At 47.3% G+C, this 15,193-nt stretch overlaps 2 long non-coding RNA genes across 4 annotated transcripts in view; both read right to left on the bottom strand.

The window, feature by feature from the left end:
• LOC125633257 (uncharacterized) overlaps positions 1–15,193 on the bottom strand; it is a 317,997-nt gene that overhangs the window by 147,674 nt on the left and 155,130 nt on the right. The gene's annotated exons all lie outside the window — the stretch shown is intronic.
• The window catches only part of LOC142071669 (uncharacterized), a 66,472-nt gene continuing 52,939 nt past the window's right edge, over positions 1,661–15,193 (bottom strand). Inside the window, exon 2 of the long non-coding RNA XR_012667899.1 lies at positions 1,661–3,558. This is a non-coding gene — a long non-coding RNA (uncharacterized LOC142071669). The remainder of the gene's footprint in view (positions 3,559–15,193) is intronic.

Genomic DNA, 15,193 nt, shown 5'->3' with positions numbered 1-15,193 from the left:
GTCCACCAGTTCACCCAAAATGTGGCGAGGTCGTGACCCAGGGAAGATTGGGACAAGGGAACAATCAGGTACAGAGAAGGAAGTGGAATGAAAAGGAGACCCTCTGTTCCACGCACTGATTGACAAAGCCCGCAAGGTAACACATTATGACTGCAAAGCTCTCAGCTCACTTTACATCTAATCTCGTTCTAAGGAGGGCTTTGCTGATCACAAGTCCTCAAAGGCCTCGCTGGGCACTAGTAGCTAGCAGGCTAAAGTCCTGGCCACACTGAAGTGCAAGGGAATTTTGCCATGGACATCAACGTAGCTGTCTGTTTCCTGTTTGATTTCTAATTTCACAGACTCACATACCAACAACAAAGATCTCAAGACAAAGAAGTTCTGTCCTTTGGAAATGCTGCTGTTTGGCTATTTGAGTCTGTCTGTGGTGTCTGAAACCACAGCTGGAACAGAAAGGTAGAACAATGTTTGTGATCCTACAGCCTCAGAGAAGATGGACAGTAGATGGGGCTGGGATCTCGCAGGAGCCTAAGGGAGTTAAGCCCCCAAGTCCAACTGAATTTCACTTCACTCCCTCAGGCTCCGGTGAAACACGTCTGGTCTCTGAAAGACCTCAACCCATCTTTTTCCGGGTCCTTCCCCACCCCCACCAGTCCATTGGCACCCCTGGCAGCAGGCTAAGCAGAGAGGGAAAGGCTGAGAGGAGTCCCTGTCACCCCTCGAGGTGACCCATCTCCACCAGGGCACCGAGATGTGTGAGAATTTTCCCCAGCACTGCCCATGCTGCTCCTGTCTTGAGGGGACATTAGCGCAGGGGGGCATCACTTTGCTGCCTGGAAAACCAAAAACTCCTGCCGAGACGCATGGTCTCCAGGATCCAGCAGGTGCCAGGGCTGGGGAGGGAAAGTACGGCCTTCTCCCCCACCTTCCCCTCCATGCTCTCAGCAGAGGGGACGTGGGGCCTCAAGAGGCTGTGCACACTGCTCCTGCTGAGTTTGCAGGGCTAAGATGTCCCTGCAGCAGCCCCCAGCCCCCGTCTCTCCAATCCAGGAGTTGTTTATGCCTCCAGGGTTATGCTGCCCATCTCTGGCCCCTGTGATGAAGGGGTCTCTCCCAGAGGCGCTGGCTGAGAGGCTGCAGTGTGTTTCTGCAGAGCTTGGCCCACGCAGGGCTCGGGTCAGGGTTACCAAAGATCACACCCATGTCACCGTCTGCGATCCAGACTGCAGGTTCCTTTGAAGCCGGGAGGGATGATCATGCCCATTTTACAGGTGGAAGATTGTATCCTGGGTAATGTCACAATCTGGACCGATGGACAGCCATGTCCCTTCACTCCTCCAGCCTGGGGTGCCTTTTCCACTGCTTCCCTGTGAGAGCAGCCACTCCTGGCCCACCTGCACCCAGCCTCCAGCACATAAATCACTCCCAGTTATACTGCAGGGGTGCAACAGTCAGCCACCCCTGAATTACACTTCAGGGAAACACCAGCAAATTCCCAGTCCCAGACTTTCCCCCAGACATGTGTGCCTTGTACTGCCCAGCACATTCCTGGACAACACAAGCTCATATAAAGTCCATCATTTTATTAACAGAAAATGATAAGTACAAATTCTGTGTTCCCAAATGGAGCTTCCCAAATACTTCAATCCAAACACACGGGTCTAGATAAAACAAGTTTATTAACAACAGAACGATAGATTTGAAGTGATTACAAGTAATGAGGCATAAAAGTCAGAACTGGTTACAAGAAAATGAAAGTAAGTCACAAGTAATGCCTAGAGTGAATTCAAAGCAAAGTTCTCTCTCACCAGGTCCGCCAGCTCTCTTCCTGGCCAAATCTTTCAGTCAGGATCCCTGATCGAAAGCTGGTCCCTTGGTTCTTCAAGTGCTGTCAGTGCCGTGAGTACATAGGAAGGAAGAATAATCTGGGGCATCTGCTCCCCTTTCTTATAGCTCTTTCGCTTCTTTGAGAATCATCTGCAGCTGAGGTTCAGGAGACAGAAAGTCCGAGTGAATGGGAACTCCCCACTATTTCTTTGTCAAGATGTAGATTTTCACCCACATCATCTTTCCTGTCCAAAAGTGGCCAGGTGATGGTCCCTTTGATTTTGCTGACACTTGGCTGAGGCATTGGCTTTTGTCTCTGGGGAACTTGTTTGTGGCTGCTCCCCCCAGACTTGGAAGGTGCCTAGTAATACCAAACAGAGGAATCCTATAACTTTACATGCAATGTTGCCACACATATAAATCGCTGATCATTATTGTCCCTGTAAAATGTGTCTTTTCAAATGATACCTCACAAGGCACACTTGGTACAAAATTTATCATAATCTTGTGAAAGGGTAAATATGGGGGTACAGATGGTCACAGATCTGAGACACAGAGAGACTAAGGGATTTGCCCAAGGTCACCCAAGAAATGTACGGCACAGCTAAAAACAATTGAGATTTCCTGAGCCCGAGTACAGTGCTTCAACCACAAGACCATCCCACACCCCCAATCAGCATCCCCTAACCCAGCAGCCACCACCACCCTAAACAACAGCCCCAGCACTCCCCCACCCAGCACAAATTCTCGCCACCACCCTATCCCACAATCCTTTGCAGGATATGGTCTCCAATTCAGTTCCTCTGGTGCCTTTCACCTGCGCTAATCCGAGTGTGGATCAGATTTGCTGACACCAAAGAGAGGAAACAGAAGTGCAGCATAACCAGAGCGAGGCCCGTGGTGGCAGAGTGGAATCCCCGGAGCGCACACATGCTTGGTCATTGCTTCAGGCTCAGTGAACCCAACAGCATCCTTTTCCAGCTGGGAGGCCAGGAAAAAGAAAAAAGAGAGATCACTTCCCCCAAAATACAACCCTCCACTCGCCCCACCAAATAATGATCTGCCGTATCAGTCACCTCCACATCACTAAAAGGTTTGGAACAAAGAGGCCTATTGCATGTGATGTGATGATAAAGTGCATGCAGCTTGTGGCCATTCATTTAGCATTTTATTTTGTGAACTGAATGACATCATGCTGCCCCAAGGACAATTCCGCCAGCAGAACTCCAATTTGTCTCATTGCAAAATGAAGTTTTAAACACTTCTTCTCCTATACCCCGCACCTCTACTCCAGTTAATAAAAATGATTAATCTGAGTGTTTTAATCATTTCTGCTGATCCCAGACAGAACTGAGCAAGGTAGTTTCTGAAAGCCCTGCTAATCCACTTCAGTCGTAACATCGGTGCTGATGCATTGTCGTGCTGTATTATATTCATTCCACGGCTCTTTGGAGGAAAATTAGTGGGCTGGCATGTTAATCTCATTGAACTCGAGGGACTGTAATTTGATTCCTGGAGCTGCCAAATGGGTTAGGAATGACTGATTCAAACGGTGTTCTTTCCAGAGTGTCTCCATTTTAAGAAGTCAGGCCAGAAGACGGTGAATCTCGGGCAAATACGGGGAATGTTTTTTGGCATTTTGACCCAATTTGGATTCTAGCCCACGTCGCTGTGGAGAAACGCCAGGGTTTTAAATCCATGAAGTCCTCCTTCTATGAGTATTAGGATTTCCTGCCAAGGCATAAAACAACATGTAGTCAGGAAAAGATGATCTTTTCAAAAGTTAAATTGGAGGCAGAGAAACTTGAGTTTGAGACTGAAAGGCAATCTACGCTCTGCTGAGAGGGTGGGGCTCACAGCTTGTTTTGATCTACACTTCAGGTGACTTTTAAACATAATTTGTGTTTTCATGGGGGGAAAAAAAGTTTAAAATAAATGCAGAATAGAAGCCCATGAACCAGAAACCACACACTGGTCTTTACAACATGGCAGGTCTTCTTTACCTTTGATAACAGACTGAACACTTATTGCAGCAAAACGAAACACACATGCTATTTTGTTAAGTCTCCCAAACTCCAAGTCACCCAATCATGCCTTTTATTCAGTGCCCTAGGTACTATCTACCATGAACAGGAAGAGACAGGCCCTGACAGAAAGACCCACAATCTAAAAAAAGACAAGTAGCCGGTGAAGGGGAAGGGGAAAGGCAAAGTGCAGTCATCATGGTTGGTACCCACGGCAAGGATAGCAGTCTTTTGAATCTCTACCTTCGACTCTCTTCTAGAATGTTTGGTTTTCCAGTGATCCACTTGAGAGAGTCGGGACTATAATGGGGAGGTTTCTGGACAGTCTGGATGGAAACCCATTGCCTGGATGTCTGGGAGCCCACTCCGTGGGTGCTTGGTCTCTCGGAACTCAGGCCAGGGTGTTCCAAGCTGCGCATCCAAAACGAGGGGACCCTTGAAAATGTTGGCCGTAATGTCTTAATGTTTGCATGAGCACCAAGACGGATTATAAACTCTGCTGCTGTCCTGCTCTAGGGTTCCTGCTGACTCGTAGGCTGCACGTCTGTTGCACCCTGCCTGCCATAGCACAGGGGTGCTTTATCTGGGTAGAGAACTCTGGACTACAGGGTGGAGAGTAAATTCCCAATCTCTTTGAAGCTCCAGAATTCCAGTATGCGAAGAGAGAGAGAGAATGCAGCAGAAAAAGGAAAACTACCTTCTTTTGTAGAGCCAGAGCTGGCATAACCCCAGGGAAGGCCAATCAGGTGCCAGTGTGCACACTGCCAGCCCTGAGCCTCTTGAGCACAGCTGGTGCCCCCATGATATCTAAGTCTTGTGATCTTAGCTGAGACCTCTTGCTGAGGGCCCAGCGGGTACTCCGAATTCAGAAGAACCTCTCAGCTACAAGGAGCCTGGCTCAGAGGCCTGGTGGGTGTGGAATTGGAGCATGAATTGCTTTGGGTTGCTCAGTTGTGTCTTCAAGAACTTCTCTGGAGGTTTAAACCCAGTGAGGGGAAGAGCAGTGACTCCAGCACCCAAGTCAGCGGTCAAACCTTGCACCGAATCGTGGGAGAGGATCCCACACTCCATGCTGCCTAGTTGGGAGTCCATTCGCACCGCATCCCTCTTGAACTGATGGGGTCAGAGCATACCTGCTATGCCAGGATCCAGGCCCAGGGCAGCTACACAGGAATTCCTCTCCAGGCTCTGAGACACTCGGCCCAGAAAGCAGAGGGGGAGCTTTTGGTTTTATGGGAGCAACGCCCAGCGGCCACCTGTTTTCTGGTGAGAGCAGCCAGGGAAGTACCAATGCCTGCGGATTTGAAGCTGCCCAGCTTCCAAAGGTGAGAAGTAAACCTATTGCACTGGGATTAGATGAGCCCAGAACACTGAGGGGAGGCAGGTTCTCTCTGGACACAGGCACAGCGAGCATAGTGCATCCGGGTAGCTCCCCAGCAGCTATCCCTCAAAATATCCTTCCTGGCCTTTCCTCACAGCACATTCTGCGGCTCTTGTCAGCCGGGTTGTGGGGAGCTTCCCTGAGGCCCTTTTTGACCCGCCCGAGCTGTGATATGAAACTGTCACTATGGTTTACTAAGTAAATGCCACAGTCCCAGATGCTGCAACTTCATCTGACATGCAAAAGGCTTGAGTTTTTATTTTCGGTAAAGTCTGCAGCCTGCTTTGTGGATAAAGATCCCTTGGCTGTGGCCTTACTGTCCATTTGCACAGGACTCTGACCGCTGATGGACAGATTATTGCTGAACTACTCAGACATTCCCCCTTCTCAAAGCCACGCTCAGCTCTGCGACTCCACCGTCCCTGGTTAAATCAGGACTGGAACGGAAGTCGGCAGCATCTTACCTGGGGCCATCTCTTTGTGCTGGGTCTGTACAGCACCCAGCTGATCCAGGACTGGGGTTCCCAGGTGCTATGGCAATACAAATAGTAAACAGTAACAATGGCAGCACGTAGAGCTAACCTGCGTGCTGCTGATCGGCCCAGCTGTCCCACCTCAAGTTGCTGACCCTTAGAAGCACACAAGCTACTGATACTGCAGCGAGCGCGTCACAGGAGAAAGCCCAGAAGAGAGTGAGCGTCTGGAACCGTGCAAGACAGCAGGTGAAAGTGTTACGCACACCACTGAACTCGCTTCTGCAAGGCTTGCTGGTTTTTATTTTCATAACGTTGACTCATTCTTTCCTACAGAAGTCACTTCATCCCATGAAACGCATTCACACGCGCACACAAACCTCGGCAGTTCAAACAGTCACTGTCTTCATGCTGGCCATGCGGGGAGGAGTGGGGGGGCGCGGCGGGGGGAGAGGAGAGACTCTGAAGCAAAGGGGAATGCTTGCAGTGGATACTTGGGATGGCCTTCCAGCTGTGGGGGAGAAATGTCACAAACGGGGCTCTGGCAAAGCCAACGTTCTGGGTGTGCTTGTCCAGTAGTCACCCATAAAATCTTTTCTGCTGCCTTCCCGAACTTAATAATGTTCCCTTGGGAGGTAAAAGTACATACAGGAGTAGTAGCTGGGGAATATGGTTATTTAGCCATCCAAAGCAAACAGTGAACACTCCTAACGGCACCCACTGTCTATGCAGAGAGTTCTGCTCTGAACACAGGCAACAGTCTCAAAGGGACGGGAGAGGGGGAGCGGTCTCAGCTGCTCCCTCTGAATCGGAGCCTGTGGGTCTGGGAAGGAGCACGCACATAGTTTTGAAAGGCACAGGGACTACCACTGAGAGTGCATGCATGCGCCCCTGGCCTGCAGCCTGGGGATGAGAAACGGGCTTCACAGCTCCACTCCTCTGGCTCCATGGAACTTTCTACCCTTTGGGTAAAGTTCATCGGTTCAGGAGGCAGCACTGCCCGCGGGGGCCAGCCCCTGAGGGTGGAATGATCTCCCATGGGAATGACAGACCATCCCAAATCTCACCCCCTTCCGCTCCATGGGCAAGATGACCTTCACTAAGACAGACTCAGCAGAGCCTGGACATTCAAAGACACACACACGCCAAAGCCCTACCCAAGCAAAACACAGCACTACACAGAATTCTCCCCTGGGGAGAGGCTATGAGAGAGAAGAAACCATACATGATAGGTGTTAGTCATGTCGCTTACTACACAACCGGCAGGTGCTCAGATACTACAATGATGAGGGCAGATTAAGATCCTCTAGAGAATAAAAAGAATAGAACAAGTGGATATCTATACACAGGATACTATTATAATGGAAAAACACCCTCATAAAACTCAAACAGCACACATTTTGAGGGGACCATCCCAGGAAGGGGAGAGATCTGAGGCACTATCTGCCAGCCGGCGTAGTTTAGATCAGCCCTTTGGTGGCTCTAACGTACACACGACCAGGAATAGCTGGGCAGAGAGTGTGAGGGGAGCACTAATTGCCCTGCTCGGTAGAGCGGAACTCAGCCACAGCAGACTCTGACCCATGGTCTTCGTTTCTTTTGAGTTAATCTGAGCACTAGTTGTCTGATACGACCCCACGAGGAAAACCAGCCTTGAATCACTCAGCGACTCCAAGAGTGACTTGGTCAAGCTTTTCTAGAACAAAAAAATTCACCTTTAGATGGGGACAAAGCATGGAAAACCTTAGCCAAAAAGATGCAGTAGAGCACATTAGAATAACTTGGAAAGGGGGTTAGCATGGAAGTGGAGCTCAGTCTTAGCTATGAGTGTGCAGTGCTTGGACGTGTTACCGTACAGTCCGTATCACTGTCTGAGCTCAGATTGCAATTGTGCTCATATTTTAAGATGAGCTGCTTCAATGAATGAATGGAAAGAAAATCTTGGGAGTAAATGCAAAAGGTGGGACTACGTGGCACACTGGGGTTGTTTCTTTCCCCTGCTGGCCAGTTGGGTTCAAATCTTGTTTAGGTTCCACGTGATCATGAGTTTACTAGCCTCATTGGAGTCCCTGGTGAGCACGACTTCATGTTGGAAAAATCCCCATTCATCCTGCCTGGAAATCTTTGTGCTGGCGGGTTACAAGACCAACAAAGGTGCCGTACATTACCAGATGTGCACAGCAACTGCCTTTTGCAAATCATGTTTAAGATCTGGCTTCACCATTGATGACGGATCAAAATTTAGTGCTGTTTTAATACCTTGTATTACAGCTCTGTGCACAGTGGATGAGCCTTTTACAACTGTAACATATGCTGGAGATTAGCAAAACTAGTTTGGCATGGCAGAAAGATAAAAATACAGAGCACATACCAAATTCACTCTCTGACCCATATCAGCTTCCAGATAACTCGTATGCAATATGCTTACGGTTCAGTTATTGCATTGTTGTTGGTAATTTACAGTTGCTGTATAGCTAATAAACAAACAAGCTGGTTCCTGTTATGGACATGCCTCTTGCAACAACTATAAATCTGTGATCCTTTAGGTTACTAATATTCACATGAAAAATGCATGTCTCTAATAGCGAGGAACACTTTCCCTAGAGGAAAAAAGCCTCTTCCAGGAAGGTGTAAAATTCACTCCCCCCTGGAATGATTCTTACTGGGTCCTATTTACTTAGGACTCAGAAAAGGCCTGATGGGAAGGATAGTCTAGTGGCTAGAACATTGGAATAGGATGCAGGAAACCTGCATTGAATTCCCAACTCAGCCACAGATTTCCTATACGGCCTTAGGCAAATCACGTCATCTTCCCTTTGCCTCAGTTTCTCTATCTGCAAAAGGAGAATAATACCTTGTGTAAGTGTTGTGAGGATAAACCAGCATGTGTGATTGTGAGGTGCTCAGACATGATGTCTTGAGGGTTAAATAGGATCCTCCTGAGTACTCTAGCTGTCTGAGCACAAAGAAAAGGGAAACTTTTGGAAATATTGTTGAGGAACATGCAGCAAGATTGGGAGGTAGCTTCATATGAGCAACAAAGGAGAGAGAGAAATCAAAGCTGATCCCACGTGACGGGGCTGAGGGGCTGCGAAGATGGAGGGTTTGTGAACAGTAACAGAACGGGGAAGTGGGGAAGATTCCAGAGGACCTGTTTTGGTCTTGATTTGACCACTGTTCATGCAGGAAGTGAGGTCAGACAGACGGGCTGAAATGGGGACTTGGGCAGAGACAGACTGGTGAGGGAGATCTGCGATAGTAAATGACGACATGTCAGCAGTTGAGATGTACACTTGAGTGAGAGTGATGAAATGCAGCAATAACCAAGCCCACAGTTTCCAATAATACAGATATATCTAAGTGCAATGTTCCATATGTGAAAGAGACAATACTGTAGATGGTTAACCAAATAACCACATGGCCCTCCTATGCCTGAATTAACTGTAGAATGTTTTGGAGCCACACAAAACTAAACGAATAGCAATAGTTTGCTTTGCTTGCAGCCGACTAGCTTAGGCCAGTCAGACTCTGGTGTAACTGCAACATCCTTTCCATTTTACTCAGTTGCCTTGTATATTTAATGGTGAAATTTGCTTAGGTGGTTACAGAACCAGAAAAATAAAAGTTGTTGAATAGTGAGGTTGGCAAGTCGACATCATTAATCAGACCCACGCCTTGCATACCAAGTAAGTCGTGTCTAGGGTATTAAAGTTTGAAGCTGAAATTGCAGCAGTCGGCAATTTGAGTAAGTATAGCTGGGCTGACTGTCATAGATTTATAGCTGTTTACTCAACAGTGGATGGGAGCTTTTAGGAGGAAAAAGATTTTCCCATTTCAAAAACACTATGTCAACCCAAAGTGATAAAGCAGCTAATTTTTCTCTTGTGAACCATTTTTAATGGTCAGCTATAACTGTAAACTTTTACTGAAGCCAGTTAAAAAAAAATGCAAAATGGGCACAGATCTGTCTGTAGCACAATTATTGACATGTCACTGATCAGCATGCTCTAAGAGCCATAAAAGGAGGGTTAACAAGGTCCTGATTCAACAAAGCACATAAGCACATGCTTAATTTTAAGTGGGTAAGTAATCCCGTCCCTATTCAGCAAAGCACTTAAGCATGTACTTAGTCTTAGTGATTTCAACGGGTCTGCTCCCCAGTGGGGTTCACAATCAGGCCCCGAATGAGAAAAAGCAGTCCTGGACAGTTCCTGACAAACCCAGCTGTGACAGGCTCTGTCACAGAGACACCCTGGGGACTGTCACCTGACGTGCTGAAACTACCTCGGAGCCAGTTTTCCCTGCCAGCTTGGGACTCCAGAACCCTGCCTTGTTGAGCCAGACACACTAGCTTGCTGCAACATAGACCCAGGTCTGGTCCACGCCCCAAAAGCTGCAGACCAAACTGAAAACAGCTCAGCAAGTACTCCTGTCTTCAGCACTCAGATGCCCAGCTCCCAATGGGATCCAAACCCCAAATAAATGTTTTATTCTGTATAAAGCTTATGCAGAGTAAAATCATAAATTGTCCGCCCTCTATAACACTGATAGAGAGATATGTACAGCTGTGTTCTCCCCCAGGTATTAATCACTTACTCTGGGTTAATTAACAAACAAAAGTGATTTTATTAAGTATAAAAAGTAGGATCTAAGTGGTTTCAAGTAATAACAGACAGAACAAAGTAAGTTACCAAGCAAAATAAAACAAAAACACGCAAGTCTAAGCCGAATACATTAAGAAACTGATTGCAGGTAATATCTCGCCCTCATAGATGTTCCAATAATCTTCTTTCACAGACTAGACTCCTTCCTAATCTGGGCCCAATCCTTTCCCCAGTACAGTCCTTGTTAGTTCCAGCTCAGGTGGTAACTAGGGGATTTCTCATGACTGGCAGCTCCCTTTGTCCTGCTCCACCCCCTTTTCTAGCTTTGGCACACGGCAGGAATCTTTTGTCTCTCTGGGTCCCCACCCCGCCTTCTAAATGGAAAAGCACCAGGTTTAAGACGGAGTTCAGTACCAGGTGACATGGTCACATGTCCTGTGAGACGTCAAGCCTCCATTCTTCCCAGCCTGAGTCACACAAACATAGGAAGGCTTACAAGTAAACACAGCCATTTACAATCAGTTGTCCTAGTCAGTGGGAGCCATCAATATTCTAAACCATCATTAATGGCCCACATTTTGCATAATTACAATAGGACTTTAGAGTTATACTTCACATTTCTAGTTTTAGATACAAGAATGATACACACATAAATAGGATGAACACACTCAGTAGATTATAAGCTTTGTAGAGCTTATAAGCTTTATAAGCTTACAAGAGACCTTTTTCATGAAGCATATTCCAGTTACATCATATTCACACTCATTCGCATATTTCCATAAAACATATGGAGTGCAATGTCACAGTCATTTATCACCCTCTTTGTGGAAATCCCAAATTTCATTGCAGCACCAGCCTGCTCATCTGATCCCACTTGCCAATGTCATGTAAAGCCTTCGTGCTCGCAACTGCTGAGCTCCAGAGGAAGAAGGCACTCTCTTCCTCCTCCTCAAAAGAATGTGCCCATCGGCAAATAGCGGACAAACCACCAAAATCAGTTTCCTTGGCTGGTAAATTCATACTTATCTGCTCTCCCCTCCTACTAACAGGATTAAAGGAAATGCCGACCACCTGGAGTATTTTCAGTGGTTTTAAATATGGGTATGCATGCTCTCATCAGGGGGTACACAAGAAAAATCCTGTAATGGCAGAAAACGCATCATGTTATCCCTTACAGACCTTCTGCTTCCCTGTTTTCATAGGTATATTGTGATCCTATCTCAGATGGGGGTACGTGGTAGACTACATTATTTGGAAATGGGTACACGGCCTAAAAAGTTTGAAAGCCACTGCTCGATCTGATTTAAAACCTTGGACCAACATGATCTAGAGGACGGTTCCATTTGGAAAAGAGACGCCACCTTCTGATTAACAGCTCTGCTCCAGCCTTATCGACTGACTTCAGTGAAGCAAGAAACATTTTTATTGCTTCCCCCCCGCCATTCATACAGCAGAGGCAACATGGCTCAGAGAGAGGCAGCTACTGTCCGCTCCTCCTTGTGCATCACTGTTATTGTTAATTCGGTTCCACTCAGCCACTGAAGGCGATGGGATTGCATGAAAGCCTGGCCTATGTTGGATGCATGTACGGTTCTGCAGACTGATTTAACGCTCGAGAACGTTTGTAAACCAGTTCTCTGCACATCAACGTGCTACAGCCAGCTGACAAGAACTTCAAGAAGTGGCTGGAGCAGATGAGGCTTTCGGGAAGTCTGAAAGGTGGCTCAGTCTAAGCAGTTTCAGCGGGGACTGGTTTAGTGCCTTGGGTGAGGGTTCAGCTAACTTCTCCCCCCTACTATCCAAGGTGCATGACGATGTTGCAAAACCTCCAACAACACACTGCTTCTGCCAGCTCCCGAAATGGTTTAGAACGCTACTCCTGTGCATGCAGGTTCTTAAACCGAGTCGGGCTGGACAGGAAGGGTAGCCCAGTGACTACAGCACTGGCTTAGGATTCAGGAGACCTGGGTTCACTTCCACCTGCTCTACCACTGACCTTCAGACAGTCACTGTCTCTGCCTCAGTCCCCCACCTGTCCAATGGGGATGCAAGGCAGTGCCCTTATCCATGTGAGGGTAAATACAGTAATGACTGTCGGGTGCTCAGATACGGTGGGGATGTGGGGCCAGATAAGAGCAGGCGACAACCAGCGTGGATGCACTGAACGGTTTGTATTTAATCCGGCTCAACTGGACAATGGTGCAGGGCTTGGGTGCAGACACAGACTGAGGGCTGCGGAGCCCCCACGACTAGCAAGGATGCAGGAGAAGGGACAAAGGCACAGAGCGAGCGGGCTGAACATATGCCTTGCCCTGGTAAACAGCTCTGATTTGCCAGGCTTACATCTCCTTGGCCCTGGCATAAATGACTAACCACAGTGCAGGGGCAGAGTGAGGCCTGCTTTGAGTTGTGTGCCAAGCACCCCTGCACACTTGGCCTCTCCGGTCTGACTTGCACCTGTGCAGAAAAGGTGTAACTCGAGTGGTGGCAGCGAATCTACTCCTGATTTACACCGGTGCCTGTGTCCAGACAAACGCAGCTCAACAACTAAGTGATCAGGACAAGGGACTTGCTATTAAGTGTGTATCCAGTGATCGCTGGTGGAGACCTGGTACATGGGGTCCATCAGCAGCATGCAGTCTGTCTTGCCCTCCTTTCTGCTCAGAGAGGAAGCCCAATGCCTGCACTCAGCAGTCAGAATTCAAAGGCCTTTGCGTCAGCTTGGTACTCTGGAGAGTGGTGAATGAATCCGTGAGCACAGCCGGCAACGCTGCAGTCCTGAGATGTGTACACGGCTCTGATAACACACCTGCCTTCAGAAACAGCCCTGGGATTGATGTTTTGTCCTGGCCCTTTCTTAAGCAGACTGTGCTAATCATGCCAAACAGGTTGGGGCTGAGTTTGATGGGAAGAATCGATCAGGAACTGCAGAGGGTTCCAGTCAACTCACTCCAACTCGATCCAACTGCAACCAAGTCTTTGGAGGTGAAAAATTAACTTAGGAAATCACCGAGCTCTGCCCAGTTAGTTATTTGGGGTAGAATTTTCCACAGTGCCCAAGGCAGCCTCACCCATGAAGTCTTCTGTATACACACAAATGCAGGGGATGAGCTGCTCTCAAAGCATGATGACATTTGGGGCACTCACCGCCTTTTAAACGTGCCACTTATCTGCAGCAAGAACTGTGCCATGCGGGGATGGATGTCAAAAGGGCACCTGAATGAGTTTCGAGGCACTGTTACATATCACCTCAGTAGAGAAACCTAAGGCCTCACCGAGATCACAGCTCACACAATGTAAAAGCACGGAATTTAAAGGTCCCGGGAAACCTGTTTCTAATGCAGTACCGCCTGTGGTGTTCCTGGACATGGACAGCTCGTGTGGGAACCATATGTAAACAACATGTTTTAACCACAATAGCCAGTTGGTGTGTCCTAGAAACCAGCTCAGCTCTAACTGGGCTTAATGAGTCAAACATTTTCTTCAAAGGGAAGTGGGAATGGGATGGAAAAATGGGGAACAGCAAATAGGAAAAAATTTCAACCGTTTAGCCTGTGGTGAGAACAAACATTTAATAATTTAACTGTATAAATATAATGTACTAACGCTCTTCAGACTCGGTACCTGTAAACCTTCAACAGCAAGTTCAGTTCAATCAAATCAACTTTTGTAAATATTTGATGTTATTCTTTTCCTGAGGTTTTAACTTTACTGGTAAACAATTTATGGTAAATGAAACTCTCTTCTGAGAAGTGAGTTTTGAGGAAATAGAAAAAAACCCAAAGTTTTTTTTTATTGTCTATTTACAGTCATTTTGTATGTGCACATGTGGTCTTTTGGGTCTGTACAAGTAGATTTGGAACAAGTAGAACACTTCTAATGTAACATTTCAGAGTAATGTTATCAACAAAATGTTAGGGTTAAACGAATATTTCATGTCCCAGAACATTTCAGGGATAAGAAAAACAACTACACAGAACGCAGCTCACCTGAGACCTAGTCTATTCCCTCCTGGGCCCCTGGACTGCAGTGGTAAATCGGTCACTGATCCCACACTGGGGTTTGTAATTTATAGCCAATAACCATTATTTTCTCGACTGAAACCTGCTATCTGATGTCTCCATCGGAGGATAAATTTTTTTAACCCCAATTCAAACACTCCCTGGGAAATCCACAACCACATACACAACAACAACAAACATAAGCAAGTGACAAGAGCATGGGCTTCAGACACTTTGCAGGCTCGTGACTCAAAATGAAAGATAGCTCAATCTGTAGCCTTTCTAGGGGCTGGATTAAGCCACCACAGGCTGATCAACTGTACCTACACACTTCTGAGAAATGTCAGGGTTGCAGCTCTTTGAAATCACATCCAATAACAACAGATATCAGAGCCAAGTCCATTATTCCTGTCTGTCAAGTGGCAGACCACAGGATAGCCTCATTCTCACCTCGCTCACACCAGTTTTTACATGTGATGGCTCAGAAGCTACCTGTTTGACATTTCTGTTGAAGCCAATCAGAGCATGGCCACTACTCTGCTGGGATGAGCTAACAACAGAATACCTCGCTTTGATAAAAAGACATTCATCTCAAAGAGCTTTGCAGACTGGTTTTCAGGGATCACTTCAATTCAGCTCAGAAATGCACCCAGCTCTGGGGTGAAACACAGCACACAGCAAAAGCTACCCAGCCGGTTAGGGCAGGAACGGAAGACTGCTGCATCCAACTGGAGTGTTAGGGAGGAACAGAAGGGTGCAGAATGCCATCAGCTGAGTTGAAAATATGGCCAGAATCTTCCGGCTCGCAAAAAGTCAATCGACACAAGACACTGGTCGCCAGCTCCAGGCACAACTTGGCCCCCTCCAGCACATGTCTGGGCCC

The sequence above is a fragment of the Caretta caretta genome, chromosome 3 (genome assembly GCF_965140235.1).
Source record: "Caretta caretta isolate rCarCar2 chromosome 3, rCarCar1.hap1, whole genome shotgun sequence".
NCBI lineage: Eukaryota > Metazoa > Chordata > Testudines > Cheloniidae > Caretta > Caretta caretta.
This window is presented reverse-complemented; position numbering and strand designations above follow the sequence as displayed.